Source organism: Talpa occidentalis, unplaced genomic scaffold (genome assembly GCF_014898055.3).
Source record: "Talpa occidentalis isolate TD23 unplaced genomic scaffold, MPIMG_talOcc4v2.1 talOcc4.3, whole genome shotgun sequence".
NCBI classification, from domain to species: Eukaryota; Metazoa; Chordata; class Mammalia; order Eulipotyphla; family Talpidae; genus Talpa; species Talpa occidentalis.
The window spans coordinates 35,014,720-35,033,347 of NW_023603184.1; the positions used below are offsets into that span (position 1 = coordinate 35,014,720).

Genomic DNA, 18,628 nt, shown 5'->3' on the forward strand with positions numbered 1-18,628 from the left:
TAAACTTGACTTGTTTTGTCTCATGCACCAGAATAACCCACCCCTGCATCCCCACCTCCTGGAAATATCCCATAATGTCTATGCTCTCCCTCCAGGCCTTTGGGCTCTATATTTTCCTTATCTCCTTCCAAGTCTAGCTGGATTGCAGAGATAAGTTTATGATTATGAAATGAACAATAAACAATAACAACATCATCAAAAACAATAATCACCAAGAGCTGTACTCCTTATTACTGGGCTTTATTCCAGTGTCCTTTATCCTTCCTAGCATAGAGTAGTGCAGTGCATTAGGAAGAGCATCAGCTTTTGTGTCTGGTCTGCAGAGGCCAGGTCTTGGAATAAATCTGAGAGGGCTACTTGAAATGAAGCTCCCAACCAGTGTACTCACCAGACTTACACGAAGCATTAAAAGGATCAGAGAATTGCAGAGGCTAAAGTTACATTTGAGTTAGTTTGACTTCTTGGCACTTCCCCTTCTTTCTTATGGGGAATGTGTCCAAGGTGGTGAAGGTGGCCTTTGGCCAGCACCTGTGAGGCCTTTGCCTTTAGTGACACTCAGGAAACATACAGCAGCCGTTCACAGCACTCAGATACCCTAGGCTCAGCTGCGGATCCAAAACAGCTTCTGAGGCAGAACAGTCATTCTGCCACTAAGTAAGCCACATCACCATGTGCAACTATCTGAAACTTTTGTTTCATTAAATGTTTAGAATGTGTTCCTGGTCTCTGCAGCGTAGATAATCCAACCTCACCTCACATTTGCAGAGTTGGTCCTAAGAATTTTCCTTTTATGCTCAATTTATATCTAGTCCATGGTCAAGAATGACAGTGGTTTATCTCTTACTGGAAAAACTAATTGGATTTTTGCAATGAAACTTATAAGAGGATTGTTTGATGATGAGTTGGGATGAACTTACAAGTGGGAACCTGCTAAGTCTTAGGTTTAGTGACTACAGTGTGTTTTCTCAGGACAGGACTGTAACCATGTCTCTCTACAGACCCGGAGGACAATGGGAGTTGCATAAACTTTTTTTTTCCATTTCCCTAAAGTATTTGTCATGGCTTTCCTCCATCACTAACTGAACATTCTATCATAACATCTTTTTGAGTCTGGAACTTTAGCTTTGGAATGGGGAGAATGTGGTATGTCAGTCCTCCTTTTTCCAGGGCCCTCCTGCTGCTACTTATTTTCTCTCCAGCTTCTCCATGCATAGATAAGGGAAAATATGAGTAAGAATCATGTTTTCAGGAGAGAAGAGCACAAAGGACTATGGTGATGTTTCACAGGTGCAGTGATGATGAAGAATTATGGGATCTACACCTGAAGGAAGAAATCAAATATTGTACAAAATTGGACAACGATCTAGGAAAATAAAAAATAAAATAAGACAACAATCTCATTTCTACAAACTTCAGACAATCTTTATAGAACATCTGCTTAATGTGGGATCTTGTTTTATTGAGCAGGGAACAGATAAGAAAGTAAATAATGAAGCTGAAGAATTGAGGAAAATGCTCCATGTAATGAACCCAGGAAAGAGCAGAGTGACTGCTGCTCAGTGGGCAGAACTTTGGCTGCTTCTCTCTGCCCCACCATGGGGCTCCAGAGTCAGCCTGGGTCAGGGAGCTGGGATGCTCTTAGCCTTTTAGGGCCCCACCTCCACACAAACTCAAAGGCATTTGCACATTTCTGTATCACTACCCTCATCCAGGCCCTCCTCTTCCAGATGGACTGTTACTGCAAATACAGGCTGTGCATTCATAGGTACTAGTGTTCCTTTTATGTAAGAATGTTCTAGAAATGGTTATCATTATTTTCCAAGGAGCCTCCATTTTTAAAATATCTCTCAGATGCAATTATATTCACCATGATGAATTGCCCTGCTGATGGGCAAGAGTGTTGCTTACTCTCTGGCAGTTAGAAAACCTACCCAAGGGGATTCTTGCACATACATCTGCAAACACATGTGTGTGGTCCGGACCTGCCCATTCCTGAGCAGTTAGCTTTGACAGAGAGCATTTACCATGCCCCTAGGGCCCCATCAGAACTGGGCATGTGAGGCTGCCATCATTGGTTTGTCTGAGGTGATGGACTTCATGCTCTGTTTTTATTTTCAGTAGGTACATCACTTATGAGTGAGCTCTAAGTGTATCTATCATCTGAGAACCATTTATATATCCTTTATTTCTTGATATTATTTCCTATTTCATTTGGCTATTTAAAAATGTGATTCGTAGCAACTTCTCAACCACTGAGGAAATTAAAATAATTGATAGTATTTTTTCTCCAGTTTGAGGTTTATCTTTGACTTTGTTTATGGATTTCTCCTCCCAAGGAGCTGCTTGTTTTTCATGTGGTGGAATCGGCCACTTTCTAAAAGTGGCTTCTAGGAAACATGCCCTAGGTGGAAAGCGTCTCCTCTAGTCTCTGAGAGTATCAATATGATGTGACATTTTCTTGTGCTCTTAATACTTTCATTTTTATGAACAAGTCCTTGATCCACTTAGTTTATTTTTTTAATTTCAACAGATTTTATTTATTTATTTATTTATTTATTATTTTTTTAATTTTATTTTTATATTCTCCATACAATTGTAACCCTCTTATTTTGACCCCAAACTCTCCTTTCCCCACCCCCCACATAGTGTGTCTCTGGTTCATACTTGTACGTTGATTTTGATTTTTTTCTTTCTTGTAGTTATTCTTTTTCCTGGTCCCTTATTTAGGTTTTCTAGATTCCTGCTATGAGTGAGACCATCCAGTATTTTTCTTTTTTTTCTCTGGCTTATTTCGCTGAGCATGATCCCTTCCAGCGCCATCCATGTTGCTGCAAATTGCATGTGTTTATCTTTTTTGATTGCTGAGTAATATTCCATTGTGCATATGTACCACATCTTCTTGATCCAGTCATCTATTTTTGGGCATTTGGGTTGTTTCAATAGCTTCGTTATTGTAAACAGCCCCACTGACTGGGAGAAAATTTTTGCACACAACACTAATGATAAAGGACTGATCACAAAAATCTACAAAGAGCTGATGAGACTCAACAAAAACAAAGAAAATAATCCAGTCAAAAAATGGGCAGAAGAGCTAAAAAGAAACTTCTCCAAAGAGGAAATGCAAATGGCCAACAGGCATATGAAAAAATGTTCAACATCACTTGTAATCAGGGAAATGCAAGTCAAAACTACCATGAGATACCATCTCACACCAGTGAGAATGGCACATATTAAAAAAACTAGCAACAACAAATGTTGGCGAGGATGTGGAGAAAAAGGAACTCTCCTGCACTGTTGGTGGGAGTGCAAACTGGTCCAACCACTATGGAGAGCTGAGTGGAGATTTCTGGACCTACTAAACATAGAGCTTCCATATGATCCAGCAATTCCACTCCTAGGTATTTACCCAAAGGACACAGAAACATTAATTTCAAAGGGCACCTGCATCCCTATGATCCACTTGGTTTAGACGGTGAAGGTGTAGCATGCCAGTCAGCTGAATTTTTCTGGTGGCCTTTGATCCCCAGATCACTTGCTGAATGATAATTGTTTCATTCCAGAAACTCTGGCTCCTCAGTTAGTAATTTCCCATACAGATTTGGGACTGTGTTAATTATAATAAGATTGTCAGTTGAATTTATATGCTACACACTGGCAGGCTCATCCCTCTAGTGAGATTTTTGTAGACTTCTCCAAGATATTTTGGGGTATTTTTCCACACACAGTTTAGAATCAGCTCATGTAGACCCCACAGATGCCACCTGCATGGCATCTCCCTGGCCCCCTGCAGAGGGTGTGGACCTAGGTCTGACCCCGGAGTCCTAGGTCTGCAGAGGCGCTCACATATCATCACTCCCCATCACTGCAAGTGCCTGTCTGCATTACTTCCCTAACAGAGAGGCTCCCCTGACAACTTCCAAACAGGGAGACCTCCACCACCCCAGGAGGCTCTATCCTGCCTGACAACAGCTCCAGGAGCCATCTGTCCCCACTGGGGACTCTGCTCTCCTCCAATGAGCAGTCCCTCAACTCTACAAAAGCCAACCCTCTCCTGCTGTCTCCACTTGCCTGCACCCTCTCAAGCCTGCACTTGCTGAGCTGCAACTCATCTGCTTATCTTCAGCAATCCTTAGTTATTCTTCAACAGAGGGTCTATTTGATGGACATTTGCCAAAGGACAGGCATGTCCTATCTTGCAGTCCTCTGGGATGGACACCTGCAGTGTGGGACTGACAGACTCCTGCTTGGCCTTTGGGGAGGGGTCTGCTGCCTGGGCACATGGACATATCTGAAGTAGAGGGTTTGATTTTGTGGGGCTCTGTGATCTGGGCATCATTAAGAACCTAGTACCCACTATACTAGTGCAAATAAGCCCAGGGGCTAGCATCGCATGAGCTCCTGAGCGCTGGAGGAGGGTCAGGTCCACCCCATAGCACAGGGGCCTGTCTTCTGGCTCTGGTTCCAATGGAGACATGAGAACCATCCCCTCCCATCAACAGAAGCTGAGCCTCTTCTCAGTGCATGTAAGTGCATGTGAACATGGTTGTGTGTCTCATTACAATGTGCAGCTGAGGGATGAGAAAGCATTATGTGGAGTCCATGTGCAGAACAATGAGAAGCCTAGAGGGACTACACCATGAAGGCAGCCCAGCTCCAAGGCCAGTTTCATTTTTATTTAGAATCAGACAGGAAATAAAAAAGATCAAAGAAGCGAGCGGACACACAGGGAATGCACAGAGTGTGAGGGGTATATGCAACCAGCTGGCCCCTGCCAAGATTGGGAAATCAGAAGTCAAGGAAAGTCTCAATGTTTTTGCTCTGCTAACCATAAGATCTATATTACAGTTTCTACACATGCGCACACCAGGACTTTATCAACTTTCCTTATCAACTTTCCCTGTTTCTGCACTCTGAGAGGAAAAGAATAGTTAAAACAAAGAATTATCAAGACAAAGACACAGAATAGTTGAATCACAGATAATCCAAGCTCCAACACTGGTGTTTGTGCATGTGTGCACACACAAGGCTCATATATGTGCACACAGACATGCACATGCCAAGACATGTGCTGTGAGAGGCAGGTGTTCACTTGTGGTGTGAGTGGTATATGCCATATGCACATGTGTACAATGAACACAATGCACTCTGTGCACCTGTGCACAGGTATGTGTGTTCCACTCCTTCCTGGGACCCTTAGCATACAGCATCTTGTCTTCTGTCTGAGCAGCCCAGTACTGAGGCTCACCCACTAGCTAGGTGTGTGGCCGGCAGTGTGCAAGGGCCCACTTGCCCTGGCAGATGAACAAAGGGAGCAGACCCCGCCCTCCTCCTCCATAAACCCACAGAGCCCCAGTCAGAGAAAGCCCAGGAAATGTTGCTGCCAAAGGGTCTCAAACATCATTGCCCAAGCCAGAAAATTGCTGGTCTAGGTCTGGGAGGCACCCACCTATAATGACCCTGCTCCTGAGGTGGTGGCATTGTCCTGTGTGCTCGGTCTTGTCTGTAGAAACTGAGGAGGAGGCTGCCTCCTGTATGTTGGGCAGCAGGTCTGTGGAACCAAGTGATAGGAACAAAAAATATGCATTTGTACGTGTTTTAATATTTGAAAAGTTAATGATAAAAATGTCTGTTATTTTTTTCAGCAGCAAACGTGTAGCCTGCCTATGCTGTATGGGCTACCCCGTGCCTCCCCCAGCCTCTGAGATGAGGCGCTCAGGAAGCCCTGCGGATGGTTTCAGGAGGAGACTGTAATTGGAAGAAATTCCATCTCTCAGTGCTGAGAAGTCAGAGAAATCATGGGGAAATAAGAGCTTATACGTAACAAAGCAGCATCTCTCTGTGTCTCTATCCCCCCATATCTCCCTATCTCAGTCTCTGCATGAGACTGGGCCCCGCCCCATTAAGGCCCCGCCCAGAGCCACGCCCCATAGAGGCCACGCCCACTTGGAGCCCCAGCAACAGTGAACTGCTAGACCCCAGCCGGGCCCATTACCCAGCAGCCCCCGCGGTGCAGCTGGGCGCGCAGCATCCCGGACCCCGCCTGGCAGTCGGGGCGCTCCTCGCCCTCCTCGGACTGAGGCAGGTGCCGGAGCCGGTCCCGACAGCCCCGCGCCCGGGGCCCTCTGGGGGCTCCCGAGGGCGCCGGCTCTGGCCGCTCCGCCGGATGGAAGCCCCGCCCCGGCTCCTCCTTGGCCGCGCCCCGCTCCGCCCCCCGGGGGACCCGGAGGCCCGACCCCGCGGCTTCTCCTGAGGGCGGGGCCGCGTCTCGTGGGGACATGGGGGGGGGAGGGCGGCGGTTTCTAAACGGTCATCAGAATTCGTGGGGGACATAAGCGACGCGCTTCTGTGAGGGGAGGGGAGCTGCGGGGTGTGCGGGTATGAGAAAGGGGGAGGTGAGGGGGTGCGGGCTGGGGTGGGAGGAATTAGAGCCGCCTGAGAGGAGGAGGAGGGTTTGAGGGGCTGGGGCCCCCGAGGGAGGGTGTGAGGGGGGCACTGGCAAGCGCAGCCCGCGGACCCTCCAGTTCAGGATTTCTGGGTCCAGCAGCTTCTGATCTGTGCGTGGGGAGATGCGGGTTGGGCCCTGCTTTGGGCGCTCATCTCCCCCCTCACACTCAGTGCAGCTGGAGTGGGGGCTCCACCCTGGACTGGGGGTACCCCGGGGAGCAGCTGGGCCAACCGCTTGGAGGTCACCCTGTTAGGGGGAAATGAGGTCCTGAGTTAATCCCATACAGGCTTTGTGGACCCCACCCCCACTCCAGACTAAAGCCATCAAGACATTGGGAAAGACAAATCCCATCACCACCAAAGGGAGGGTGGCTGGGACCTGAGGGTGGAGTTGGGCAGCCAGGTTGGATATAAAAACCAAACACGTGGGCCTTGGGGTCTCTGGCTCGGATCGCTCGCCTCCTGGTTTCACGGCTCCTGGCTGGCAGCCAACTCTGAGAGCTCCATTTTGGGATTCCTGATTGGCGGATCGGGTAGGACTCATTTAAAACTTTGTCTCCCACTTTTCTCCCTGAGCTGTACATTTCCTCATTTCCCCTTCCCTTGTAAATAAACCTTTTATTAACCTTTCACGTGTGCCTGCAGTAGAGCATTGATAAGTCCTTTTAAGCGTGCGGGTGAGGACCCACAGTCAGGCACCCCGTTTTGTATCAGGGTTGCTCTACAACAACCCCATTACCCGGATATCTGGGCCCGGAGGTCAGGGCCGGCAGCCCTGTGGGGTCTGGGCTGACTGGGCCTCAACTCCTCTGCAGGTGGGACCAGAGATCACCCAGTGCCGGGGCTCAGCACCTTCAGAAGCCCAGCGGTGGGCACAGGAGGCCTAGGGAAGTGCCCCCCCCAGCTCCTCCAGAGCCACTTCGTGGACAATAAGACACCCCATCCAGGTGAATGGATGATTCTGCCCAGGCCTCAAAGCCCTGGGCTGTGATGTGGCGTTTCTTCCGCTGCCTCTGTTATAGGGCAGCCCTGATATTGAACGGGGTTCCTGGCTGTGGGTCCTCACCCACGCGCTTAAAAGGGACTTATTAATACTCCACTACAGGCACACACAAAAGGTTAATAAAAGGTTTATTTACAAGGGAAAAGGAAATAAGGAAAATGTACAACTCAGGGAGAAAATAGGGAAATAAAGTCTTTAATGCATCCTACCCGATTCGCCGACCTGGAAACCCAGAGGCACTCTCAGAGCTGGCCGGACGCTGCGAGCTGGCGGAGAGCCAAAATGGGGGGATCCCCAAAGCCCAAGTGTCTGCCTTCATATCAACCTGGCTGCTTAACCCCACCCTCAGGTCCCAGCCACCTTCCCTTTGGTGGTGATGGGATTTGGAGTTCCCAGTGGCTTTGACTTTGGCCTGGGTTGGGGGTGGAGTCCACAAAGCCTGTAAGGAATTAGCTTTAGGACATCCTTTTTCCCCTAACACCTCCACTGACCGAGCAAGGGAGCCAGTGCCCGGCAGAGCTCCTTCCCAGGAGGGTGGGGCCCTGAGCAATGTGCTCCCCAGGGCTCCTGTGGAGATGAGTGGAGACGGGTGGGGAGACGTGCTGCTGGACATCCCGGACATAGTGGCCAGCGCCAGGCTAGACCAGGACGCACACACTGGTGAGGGCCTCCTGCTGTGTTCCCTTCAGCAACACCAGGTTGCCTCAGGACATCCACTTGAACAGGTGAGCTGCTGCCCAGCCAGGGGCCTCCCTGCTGCCTTGTGAGTGGCCTGCGTGCAGTGGGACTGGCCAGCCAGGTCACACCTTCCCCTCTGCAAGGAGAAGACCATGAAGGTGAAGGCTCAGATGACATGCCTGCTGCGCTAGTCTTGGACAGTTACGACCTGGCTGTGCACACCCAGGCATCTCAGCAGGCACAGGAGCTGGTCCTCAGCATGGCAGCGCCTTCACGGAGACCCAGGCCAGGATGCAGCAGGTGAGAGGCTCCTGCCCACAGCTGGCCAGACCCAAGTCAGCATCTCTGATCCTGCCTCCAGTTCAGGGACCCTCTGGGTCCCTTAGGATCCCTGTGGGAGCAAAGTAGGCCAGCGCCTGAGACTGGGCTGACACAGCCCAGGGGTGGGTAGAGAGTTGCCCTGAGCCGGCTGGGGCAGTGACCCTGGGGCAATAGTCAATTTGTCCCCACAGTGCTCCATGTGTCCTCAGCCCTGACACCTAGTAGGTGGTTGGAGACAAGGACATAGTTCAGCTGGGAGCCGGGCGTAGTGTCCTGAAGCTTGGAACAATAGAACTACGGTATCCCCACCCTGCTCCCTGTGGGGAGCAGAGGATCCCCCTTCCAGATGGGGTGGGGCACTGGGCAGCAAGGAGCAGGTCCCCATTCTATTTGCAGGTGCAGGATGATGAGAGGGCTGGGACCTGCTGTACCTGAGGGGTCCCTAGGTCTCCTTCCCTGCTGGGCCCTGAAGGCCCCTCTCTGAATCATCCCTTTCTTCTAGGCATGGAAGATGGTTTTTCCACCCAGCCTGGGAGATACATCAGCAAACATGCACACTGAGCCCGTGCGTGGGAGTGGGTGGTTGCAGCGTCTACAACTGTCTGCTGACCTAATGGCAGCCACTGTCCCATTCTGGAGGCTTTGCTGGTCCCCAGTGTGACTGTGCAGGAGCAGGGCAGGGCAAGGAAAGAGGAGGAAGGCGGGAGGGGAGGAAGGGCCACAGGAGCCCAGTCAGGCCAGGGGATAGAGGGGCCACACCCTTTGCCTTGCACAGATTGTCATGGACTGAACCAGCAGCACCCCCTTCTGCTCTTCCCCCAGCCCGCCCTCTTCCAGTGCACACAGGCTGAACCCCGATCTGTGAGGGGGTGGTGCTGACCATGGCCTGGGGTGGAATTGGGAGGCCCTGGTGTGTGTGCAACTCACGAACACAGTGACTCTGCTTCTGGCGTGCCCAGTGCCTCCTGCAAAGAGCATCCTAATGAACACAGCAGTCTTCTATTTTGATATAAGATAATATATTAACAAATGTGGGGAGTTGAGGCCTAGGATGTGTCCCTCCAGGTTGGTCAGAGTAGCAGATCTAGGTTCCTGTTGAAGGCATGGTGTGGTCCCCTTGCGGCCTGGTGACCGCACAGGGCTCCGTGCATAGCTGCCCCCCCCCCATGGTATGCATGGATGGGGGGCCTGGCACAACTGACCCCTAGTTTGGCTCAAGGTGCCTGTCACCCGGCAATGACTGAGGTACCCTGGGGAACAGGCATGGACACCAGCAGGCCAGGCACACCTCAGATATAGGTAGATGCCGCTGTGCGTCCTGTTTCCCTGACATCATCTCGGCCATTCCTGTTGGGGAGGTGTGGGTATTTGAGGCAGCGTTGACCTGGCTCCCTCTTGTTCAGGCTGGTACCTGTCTGGGAGGGCCCTGGACTGTGGGCACCACGGGGCAAGAGGGATGACAGCCTGTCACCCAGCAGACTGGGAAGAACAGGTCTCTATGATCCCTATGGTGTGCCAGGGCTGAGGCAGGCCAGGGTGGAAGCTAATAGCGTTGCCGAGAGGCGATCATGTAAATCACGAGCTCCCCACTCTCTGGGGGTGCAGGCCCACCTCACTCCCATATCTCAGGCACATCCAGGACACCTGTTTCTTCTTCTCTGCCCAGGATGCCCTGGGCACAGTCCTTGCTAAAGAAGCCACACAGGGAGGACCCCTCATTCCTGCCATTCTCAGCAGGGTTCCTGCAAACTCACCACCCTTGTGTACAATACTGTGCTGGGCCCCAGCACCTTTGCAGCTTCAGCAAAGTGTACACCATGCTTGTCAGCATCCACTCCCCATGGAGGATAAATGCATCCCATAGCCTCAAGATCAGCAGGAAGGGTGTCTGTGTGCAGGCCACTCTGCAGTTCCCTGCACCTCAAGAACCCACTCATGCCTGTGTGAGTCCCACAAACCCTCCCAGATTGTGTCAAACCCATGTAGTTCCTCCTCTGGGTGGACTCAACCTTCTGGGGATGGAGGTCCTGAACAAAGTGGTCCTTGTCAGCTAGGAAGACTGATGATGCCTGACCGCACAAGGTTAACCTGGGGTGCAGCAGTGACCCCCACACAGTGGGAACATATCCCAAAGAAAGAGCCCAACTCTAATCTGGCCAACGAAGGGCCTGCCATGCCACAGGCTGACCTGGGGCCACCTCAGCTCTGGACTTCCCCAGACTCTTAGCCCAGCCACTTGCAGCGGGTCTCTGCCTTATCCGGTAGAGGAAACACTCCAGGAACCACTGCATCGCATAGGCCAGACTGGACAGCTGTTCCTGGTCCTAAGTCAAGGGCACAGGGTGTTCAGTGCCCTCCTGGGTGGCCACAGACCTCCCTACTTGGGCCCTGAACAGGGCACTTGGGGTAGGGATGCCCTTCCCCCTGTTATCTTTCACCCAACAAGGACAGTGAAGACACCTGTTCTTGCTTTGGACCAAGCACTCAGTTCACCTTGTGCTGTTTTAATTTGGGGAGCAACTGATGGTTTGGTCATGGTGTACTAGGAAGTGACCCAGTTTGGGACACCCAGAGTTAAACCTGGAAGGCCTCAGACCCCCCAAATCAGAACCTGGTGTAGTGAGGTGTGGATTGGCACTGGCAGACCCCACTCCTTAGCGCTCTACCCCACACCCACCCGTAAGATGCCCATGGCCATTCCCAACTCTGATTGGTACCTGGTTCCCAGAGAGCAGGCCTGCCCTTGAAACCCTTACTGACCAAGGCCCAGCACCTTGTGCGATACCCTGGCCCTCTCCTGCCCACAAGCACGGAAGCCTGAGTTGGCCGGTGCACTGCCATGAAGTTCAAGCAGACATCCTTACCCAGGCGGTACCTTTTGGACAGTGGCCACTCTGAGGATGGATCTCAAGTCCCAGGCCTCTCCAGTGGGATGGAGGGTGAATTTTGCATGGCCATCTCCTGTGCTTGGGGGCAGGTTTGGGGATGCTGTCATCAGGTTTTGTCTTGCCTTGCGCCCTGGGGGTAGCTGGTGGTGGGCCAGATATGAGGCAGAATTATTTTGCAGGGCTGTGAGAATAGTTGGCACAAGGAAGGGCTGAGGCAGTGGTTGCAGGACCCAGGGGGCAGCATGGGGAGAGGGTGCCCTTCCCTGATAGGAATGGACTGAGTACAGATAATGTGCTCAACGAATTTCTGAAAACATAAATTGCCCCATGTAATCCTCACTAGATTAGGATGATGCCAGTTGTTTGCCATTGAATAAAATGTGATCCACCTCATTATCTCTGAAACTTCACATGTTATTTATTGCATGCATGTTTTTTGTTAAGTGAGGCCAATTCTTTTTGGGAATTTACTTATAGGCAGTTTATTATATGCAGGCAGTAGGTCATTTGCAAATGTATTTGTCTTTGCCTTTTCTATTTCACATCTCTAAGTCAAGTGATACTTGTTTATCCAACATAATGTTTTATTAATTTAGCAGTGATCAACTTTATAAATTTGGTGGCACATCTATATGTGTGGACAGAAGTCTCAGCTTCCTGAATAAAGTTTCATGACTGTATAAGCTACTTAGCCTGTCTCGCTGCTCACATTCATCACAATATGGAATGCTGCTACTGTTTTGATCATTGTTTGATTCCTTAGCAGGCGAGATTTTGAGGTATAAGTCATGATCTCATGATTCTATTTCCATGCTACAAAGTTGTGTACATAATTTGTCTTAACCTTATAATTTGTATATATATTTCTTTGCCTTTAGCTTCACACCTTTTATATGAGCCTTATGAGTCTGTACATTCCCTCTTTCAAAGACTAAGATTGACATTACATGATCTTTCAATACATTTGTTTTTGCTTTAAATTTTAGCTGTTTGCATACTTCATTTCATTGTGGGCAAATAAGATAACTAAAACATGCGTTGATATCATTTACGGTTCTTTGAGATATGCTGGGGCCTGAAGACATGATCTGTGTTTTCTCCACAATGATTCAATAATGTATCATCTTTTAAAGTATAATTTTGTGATATGATTCCTGTGCGTGCCTCTTCAACTATTTATACTTGGGTTTTTTTAAAGATTTATTTATGCATATAAGAGTTGGGGTGCAGGCCAGAAGTATAGGAGGTGAGAAGATTCACAGAGACAGAGAGGGGAAAAGAACAGGCAGACTGACTGAAATACACTGCTGAGGGGAGCAGCGGGCGAGACAGGAGAGATCTGCTGCGCCATGTGGGTCTGCACTCTTCCCTGGGATCAAACTCGTACTGCAGTAGCTGCCAATAGCTTCATAGTGCTGAGACTTAACCCCTTGCACCACTAGGGAGGTCCTATTTATACTTGTTGCCTAAAACAGATTGGGTAATGCCTTCTCTTAAAAATATACCTATATCAACTTACTGCCCTGCTCTACTCCACAACTTCCAGTTCATATTCTGTGATGCTCACGGTTTGTCAGCTCACCGATACCACTGATGGGCAGTGAAGGCCATGAGCTAATGAACAGATCTAGTCTTTCTATTTCTCTGTCAAGTACAAGATCAGTCCTGCACTATGGTCATATTTGCAAGGAACTTTCCAACATCTCATTCATTTCACTTTCTTTTGTATCACTGCATGCAGAGAATTTTTATGTATTCAAATTTATCTGTGTTCTGAGTTACACTGATGTGTAGCTGTAACACAGCCTGTTTCGCATAAACACTCAATGGTTCTTTTTTCCAGCATGTAGCTATTTGATCAGTCTGGGTTCTTCACTAGTGGGTAGTGTGAGGTATTGCCGCAACCTACCTGAAGCCTTTGCTCCAGTGTGTAAAATGGCTTTTCTCTGTTAATAATCAGAAATGCTGCATAAATGTCATTTCTGAAATGTCTAACATGTTTGTTCTTGTTAATAATCAGAAAGACTGCTTAGTGAGAGATGATTTTCCAAGCATCTCATTGACAAAACCTGAATGGTTTAATAAACAGATGTATGAAGGGGGCTTAATGCCTTCCTCAATTAAAGATATGAATATAAATTAATGCTATGGAGTGAAATTTAATATAGCTTCAAAATTAAAAGTATGTCCCCACTTCTAGTGACTATTTTTTAAATATTTTTATTTATTTATACAAGAACCGGGGTGTGGGCCAGGTACGAGGGAGGGTGAGAGGATTCACCGGAGACAAAGCAGGGAACAGAACAGGCAGACTGATGAAATGCACTGCTGAGGGGAGCAGCAGGTGCGGCAGGAGAGGTCTGCTGTGTCTGAGAGATTCTCGCCAGCCGGCCGGGATCCAACCCACACTGCAGATGCTGCGGACAGCTTCATAGTGCAGCGCTCAACTGCCTGCGCCACCAGGGAGGTCCTAGTGACTCTTTCAAGCTAATAAGCTTTGACTGACACCTCCCCAGTTCCCACCACCAGTCTCTGGTAAGCCCCCAGCTACTGTGTCTACACTTAGGCCTTTTGAGATTCCACACACCCCTGACATCACACAGCATTCATCTTTGTCTGATTGCTGTTACTCAACATTATGCCCTAAGGTCCATCCATGTGGTCACAGCTTGCAGGAACTTCTGTATTTTGACTGAATAATATTCCAGTGTGGAAATGGACACATCTACTTTCTTGTTCATCCATTGACAGACACTGCAGTTCTCTCCATACCTTGGCTATTGTGCATAATGCTGGGTGCGCCTGGAAGGAGGTCGAAACAATGGATTTCATTTTCCATAGTCAATTACTGCTCCCCAGTGAGATATGTCAGAGTGAGTTCATGGTCCAAACACTCCAGGGCCTGGAAGGGCAGTCACATCTCCTCTGGGGCACGTCATGGACTTCGGTGACAGTGGCACTTTTACACCTGTGGCTTTTGTACAAACTTCCCCGTTTGTCATCCCATGGAACCTGACAGGAGTGGGCACCCATAGCTGGGATTGGGGATACATCTCAGTCTGCCTACTAACAGTGGGAGGGCTGGGTTCCTGGGGCCCTTCCTTCCTCTTTCCCTTCTTCTCGGCCTCCTCCCTGCCCTGCGCACTCACACTGACGCCCAGCAGAGACTCCAGAATGGGCCAGGTGGTTGCCTCAGATAGCAGCACTTGCAGACACTACAAACAGCCATTTCCATCCAGATCTCAGTTTGCACACCTTTTGCTGCTGATCTCGGGAATCTGGGCCCTGGAAGAAAGGACTGACTTGGAGGGGGCTCCCTAAAGGGCCAGCAGGGAAGGAAACCCAGGGACCCCTGTAGGCACAGCAAGTGCCAGAACCCTCCCCATCCCCTGCACCTGCAAACAGAGCGAGACTTGCTTTTTGCAGCCCAGTTTCCCCCACCCCATCTGGCAGCTGGATCTTCTGTTCCTCACAGGGCAGGGCAGGTGTGTCCTCAGTTCTGGTTCTAAGCTTGAGTACATTATGCCCAGCTCCCATCTGAGCTACTGCCCTTGTCTCCAACATCCTACTAGCGGCCAGAGCTGAGGACCTGGGGGGCATTCTGGGGTAGAGGAGCTAGAGCCCCAATGTCACTGCCCCGGCCTGGCTCAGGGCAACTCTCTCCAGGGACCTCCACCTCCCCCTGGAGCTATGTCAGCCCAGACCCAGGCCCCGGCCTTCCTTGCTGTCCTGCTGTCCTGGAAAACTTAACAACACTTACAGCCCCAGGGCCTCTGGGTTTAGGGGTTGTGGAGGCCTCCAGGGTAGACCTGATCTGGAGTCAGAGAGGTTGCCCTGTGTCAAGGAAAGAGAAAAATGAGTATTGCTCCCCGGATTTGGGGATGCTGCAGGCCAGGTCTCCCTTTAACTGTGGTAAGGGAGCTGCTCACCTGGCCCATCCTCATGAAGGGGATGCCGTAGCTGAAGGCCTGTGCCTGCTGAGACTCTGTGGTGTACATTGCCAGGTCCAGTTTTTCCCTCCCAGCATCACCCTCTCATTGTCTGAGTTCTGCATCCACTTGATCTGCACCTCGCAAGGAGGAAGGTGTGAGCTAGCTGGCTGGAGGAAGGTGTGAGCCAGCTGGCCAGTCCGCTACATCCAGGGCAGGGAGACCACTGGGCTTGCCTGTCCAACTGGATATCCTAAGGCAACTTGGTGTTGCTGATGGGAAGACAGCAGGAAACCCTCACCAGTGTGCATGAGAAGCCTTTACCCAGCTGTAGGATAGATCTTCAGCTACCACAGAAATGGGGGATGGCCACTGGAGGACTGTAAGAGTCTTAACAAAACTCTCCCTCTCGAGAATCTTTCCCCTGACCTATTGAACATGAAGACTCAATTGGCACTCCATCTTTAAAAGTTGAAATTGTTGTGGGATAGAATCGGGGTGTAGACTGGCGGTGCAGTAGGTGAACGAGTTCAGCAGAGACAGAGCGGAGAACTGAAAAGGCAGGTTTATTGAAAGACACTACTAAGAGGGGCAGCGGGCGAGACAGGAGAGATCTGCTACTCAGCGAGTGAGGGTCCGAGTCTCTAATTTTACTCCAGGCATCACTGATTGGTTAGGGGGACTAGCCTGGGGTCTGGGCCTGGATCATCAGCTTAAAGGCCCAGTTACCATGGCAGCCCCATCCACTATCCATTCAAGCCTCCCAAATGTGCTTGCCGGGCTAGGAGTGGAGGCTTAATATTTAAATTTAGTGATGATAGCACTGCAAAAAGGAAACAAAACAAATGCAATACCCTCTATGGACATAACTTGATCTTCACTGTAGCAGAGCAAATATCTGGCACCCCAAGTATGTTCTTTTTGGCAAAACTTGATTTCAGGGCGGAGATGAAGGCTGGGTGGAGGTTGCTTTTGATGTTTACACCCCACCTTCTCTCCAATCCTCTTATCTCTTAAAGCAAAATTACCTTTGTTTTTCCCAGTGAAAATGGCCCTTCTCTTACTCTAGCCTCGTAGCTTCTTATGGTGACAACTAATGCCACTTGGGGTGAATTACTTAGTCATGCTGGGTTTCACCTGTAGACAGGCGTTATACACGTTAAACTTCTCAGTGATTTTCCCTTATTAATCTTTGTGATACTTGTTTATCTGTCAGCTTAGATGAACCCAGAGGAGTATGGGATGATTGCTTTTGCACCCCAACATCCCTAACTAGCCCTAGTTCTCTAGTCTTTTTATTATATTTTATTATTTTTTAAAGATTTATTTATTTATTTATACAAGCACTGGGTACAGTCAGAAGCGCGGGAGGGTGAGAGAATTCACCAGAGCCAGAGCGGGGAGCAGAGCAGGCAGAAGGACCGAAGTACACTGCTGAGGGCGGGCGGCAGGAGCGGTCTGCGCGCCATGTGGGACCCTCCTCCGGTGGGAGCAGCCAGGAATTGAACCGGCGCTGCAGAGACTGTGGGCAGCTTCGCAACCCAGCGCTCAACCGCTGCGTCACCGGGGAGGCCCTCTAGTCTTTTTAAAAAGGGGGCATCTCAAAAGAACTCTCCATGCCTTCATCTACTTGTCTGGAAAACACCCCAATCTCATCTTGTTCCCATGAATTTACCAAAACAGCTAGGGCATCTCTGACTCCCACATGAATGCATCTCAGGGACACTTGTCAGCTTTCTCTCCTGGATCAGCCTGCAGAATTGGGCACCTTTGTCCCCGTCTTCAAGTGCTCTCTTCTCTCGCCTCCCAGCTTCGGTTTTCCTCCTTTGTCTTTCTGTTCCTTTTCAACTCCTCTGTGTCCCTTCTCTCACTGTTCTCCAGATTCCTCTCTCTAACTTCTGGCCCCTGCCTTCAGGGAGCCTGGGCTGAGCAGGAGGTGTTGCAAGTACATTGACTTTTTCTGAGGTGTGAGGGAAGCTTGAGAGTTACCTGCTAACCCTGCCTCGAAGAGTTGAGGGTTGAAGACACCAGGAAATTTATCTGGGCCAACAAGTAAAACATCCTGCTCTGTTCTCATCTCCGAAATCTGAGATCCTGTTTGTGACCTTCAGTGGCCTCCTGACTTTATGTTGTTTCCCCCTTCGACTGCTCAGGTCTCACTTAACCAACCTGTAATACACTTGCATTGCACCTTGGGGGAGGCTAGGTTTCCCTCTTCATCCAGGCAGCTAATTCAGCAGAGGCTGATGGAGTGTAGGGAAAAATACAGAGAAGCCCACTGTCCAAGGTAAGGATTGATCCCATAACTGCATCCCCTGCTTTCCTGGCTGAGAAAGTGGCTTCCTGATAGCGCCTGTATCTTTCTCATCCTGGACTCTAAGCCAAGAGGAAAGCAGATTACGTTCGGCAATAGTTTTCTTCATTTTATTTCTTTTTACAAAATATCTCTTATTTTCCTCTTTTGTAACACTGTTGAGATGTTACCTGTAATCAAGGGATTTTCTGGTGTTGGTGGCAGGTTTCTTGCTTTGTTTTTGTTTTCCCTTTCCTGTGTTAAAGCAGACGCTTGAGCATGCAAACCACGGTAAGATCTTTGGGAGATACTGTAGGCCCTGCCTGAGTTCACTTTAGAACTGGCTGTCTTCCAGCCTTGGGCAGCTGTGCAGGCAGGTGATTCCCCGGAACTTGCCGGGCCTGTTGTATTGTTTTCTGTTGAAATCTAATGTGTCCCTCTCACAGCAGTTTTGGAGGCAAAATGGCCCTGTATTTTCAGTGCTATAGTCAGATTTAATCCACACAGTTGGGGGGTGGAGGGGTACAAAATCAGAGTATAAGAACCATACTGGCAGGAAGAGACTCACCAAAACCAAGAAAAAAATGAATAAATCAAATAAACAGAAGGGGAATATAGTGCTCCACAAAGTGTTAGGAAGATTTGCTGCCTGTTTGGAAATCTTTTGGCTACCCTGACCTGGAGCCAGGCATTCCTGCATCTCCTGAAGGCCAGGTGAATTCAGCCAGGCCCATGGCCTCACCTGCTTTTAAATATTGATGATTCCAGATTTTTACCTCCAGTCTTACAGATCTCCCTACTACATCTAAAATGGAACATTAATCTTTCTTTATGAATCTGCCACTGTTCCAGTCTTTCCAATCTGGGGATTAGGTGCCTCAGTCTACATCACTCTTTGTCCCAGGAACTTGGAGTCATCTTTGGCATCTCGTTTCCATTGATGTCTAAATTTTGCTCATCACCAAGTCATGTACGTTGCATCTCCAAAATCCTACACTCAGCTGCTGCTGAGCACTGTGTCTGAGCTCAGACAACTCGCATCTCCTTCTTAGAGTGTTTTGAGTTATTCTGG

At 49.5% G+C, this 18,628-nt stretch overlaps 1 protein-coding gene across 7 annotated transcripts in view; it reads left to right on the forward strand.

Annotated features, from left to right (window-relative positions):
• Window positions 1–6,488: 6,488 nt before the first annotated feature.
• Window positions 6,489–18,628, forward strand: part of CAVIN3 (caveolae associated protein 3) — a 41,603-nt gene continuing 29,463 nt past the window's right edge. For 3 of the 7 annotated variants that reach the window (XM_054699450.1, XM_037522797.2, XM_037522798.2), the window contains exon 1: window positions 6,826–7,391. The gene's annotated coding sequence lies outside the window, so the exon portion shown is untranslated. Of the gene's footprint in view, window positions 7,392–8,009; window positions 8,426–8,948; window positions 12,721–18,628 lie in introns of those variants that run through there. The other 4 variants (XR_005127497.2, XR_005127496.2, XR_008553497.1 and 1 more) reach the window with 4 other exon arrangements.